The sequence below is a fragment of the Coenobita brevimanus genome, chromosome 110 (genome assembly GCF_032717465.1).
Source record: "Coenobita brevimanus isolate Jiangsu-jjx chromosome 110, ASM3271746v2, whole genome shotgun sequence".
NCBI classification, from domain to species: domain Eukaryota; kingdom Metazoa; phylum Arthropoda; class Malacostraca; order Decapoda; family Coenobitidae; genus Coenobita; species Coenobita brevimanus.
The window spans coordinates 34,237,632-34,240,131 of NC_137063.1; the positions used below are offsets into that span (position 1 = coordinate 34,237,632).

Here is a 2,500-nt window from a genome sequence, read left to right on the forward strand (position 1 = left end):
TCCCCCATAACAGGTACAACTATTTTCATTTTATTGTTTAATGTATAAATGTAGCTGCAGATTGTTGTCTCTGGCAACCTGGCAAGTGTTATTGATTGGCGGTGTCTTGCAGGGGGACGGGATTTACTTCAGCTTAAAAGAGTCGGTCGATTATTAATCACAAATGTCAGTTTTTGAAAAGAATCAGAGCTGGTCTCAGTGTTGCATGTATTGTAATAATAATATTTCAGAGAACTGAGGGCAGTGACGTAGCCAGAGGGGTGGCCGGGGTTGTACTGGCCACCCTTGATATATACTTGGCAACCCCAGGCGTCCATCCGAAATTTCCAGAATACCCCAGAACCCCTAAAGAGCTCTCCATGAGCCACTCCATATTAAAAATTGTGGTTATGCTTCTAAATGGAAGTTGTTATCTCGTAAGGAAAGTAAACTCACCGCAAAAAATACTGATGGTTGCATATCCATACCCTCAGTTTTTTACAAAGCCAAACCTGGCCTCAGTGTTGCATGCTTTGTAAGATTTATTTTTCAGACCGGCGGGGATCGTCGTGAAGAGTAAGGGAAGAAACAGTTACACTCCTGACTCAAAATATAGCTCGGTTCTCTGACTTCTGCATCTCTCGTAATATACAATTTTGTCTGTTGTATGTATGTTAAGAGTAGGTTGACAATTATGAAGACTTGTTTTTCAGAGCGCGTCGATGGAGAGAAGATGTGCTACCCCCAAAGTTTCGGTCGGTTGCACATCCATTCCATCAACTCAGTACAAACAAATAAGTAAATAAAAATGGATGTGACCTGAATATTGCATGGTTCTGGTCAGAAATTCGAATACTCATATTTCTCGGATTTCCGAAGCCATGCCTAACGAGAGTAGCAGAAAACACACAAAAATAGAGCACTGAGTTGAGTTTGCATCGGTGTAGGTGAAAGACAAAGGCCGAGAGAGGCCGAGAGCAAGGTGAAGGGTGGAAGAGTATATGAGGGAGGGCGGTGTGGAGTGGCGGGAGGGACTTGCAGTAGAAATTGGATTCTTTAATACTTTTTTTTTTTTCTCTCTTCCTCTGACGCAGCCACTGCGGATCAGCTCTTGCATTAAGGAGAAACAGGTGTGATGCAGGGAGCGGTGTGAGGGAGGAGGGAGGAGGAGGGAAGGAAACATGGATGGGGGAGAGGGGAGGACAAAGATGGAAGCGGATGAAGGGAGGAAAAGAGAGAGAGAGAGAGAAGAGAGGGAAAAAATGCTGTGTCGGTGGGATCGAGGGAGGGAGGGAGGGACAGAGAGTGAGGGGAAAGGAGAGAAGGGAGGGACAGAGAGTGAGGGGAAAGGAGAGAAGGGAGGAATGAAAAAAAGGGAGAGAGGGGAAAGGAGAGAATTATAGGGAGGGAGGAGTAAAGAAACAGAAGGGAGGGAGGGAGTGGGAAGAGCTGAGTTGGAAGAGAGAGGGAGGGGAGAGGGATGCGGAGAGAGGGAGGGGGATGCAAGACGTCAGCAGAAGGGGAAGGGAGGCAATTAATAGAATATGCTGAAACGCAAAATTAAAGAGAGAGAGAGAGAGAGAGAGAGAGAGAGAGAGAGAGAGAACACTGAAAAGGCGACAAGGAAGATGAAAATAGAAGGTGAAGGTGAAGGTGAGAAGTAAGGGGAGGAGAAGATAGGGGAGGGAAGAGATGGGGCGGGAGACGGGGAGGAGATATGAAGAGGAGAGGAGGATGGAAAATGATGAGGGGAGGGGAGGGGAGGGGGATACAGAAAAAGAGGGGGAGGGAGGAAGAAGAAATGGGTAGAGGAGTTGTGAAAGGGGGGAAAAGGAAGGGTAAGGAAAGGAGAAGCGAGGAGTGATGGGTAGGATAGGATTAATGGGACAGGGAGGGAGGAGAAAGGGGAGGGAGGAACGGGGTAATGGGTGAGAGAGGGAAGGGTAACAAGAGAGGGAAGGAGGGGTAAGGGGAGCGGGAGGGAGGGGTAAAGGGAGAGGGAGGGAGAGAGGGGTAAGGGGAGAGGGAGGGAGGAATGGAGGGAGGGGTTGGGTGGGAAGAGTGTCATCGTGCTGTTCTCGGTAGGGAGGCTCGCGTAGTGCCCTTGCGAAACCATCATCTCAAGATGCTGGGTCCCCCCCCCTCTCTCTCTCTCTCTCTCTCTCTCTCTCTTTCTCTTTCTCTCTCCCTCTCTCTCTCTCTCTTTCTCTCTCAGGGTCTCTGGAGGCTTCCAGCCGAACATAATATCGTCTGTGGTAGACAGAATATGATACCTGATGTACATCTTGTCCTCTTCTGCGGTGTCCCAAATCGATAGGCTGGGCTGCATTCCTGTTCCGTCCTGTGCTTTACTGAAAAGAAAACAGACAGTAAAGTGACATCCAAATGCAGGAAATTTTCTGTGTTTTATATATATATACGTGAGTGAATGACATTGCTGTTTCATGTATTGGTTTCTGGCGCCACCCTGCTGGGGAAGGTAGGGGAAGGTAACAGAGATTATATACAGTACATTGAGCTC

At 48.0% G+C, this 2,500-nt stretch overlaps 1 protein-coding gene across 1 annotated transcript in view; it reads left to right on the forward strand.

Annotated features, from left to right (window-relative positions):
- Nucleotides 1-2,500, forward strand: part of LOC145417459 (organic cation transporter protein-like) — a 330,895-nt gene that overhangs the window by 113 nt on the left and 328,282 nt on the right. The window contains exon 1 of the mRNA XM_080286154.1: nucleotides 1-13. This exon is cut by the window's left edge and continues 113 nt beyond it. The gene's annotated coding sequence lies outside the window, so the exon portion shown is untranslated. The remainder of the gene's footprint in view (nucleotides 14-2,500) is intronic.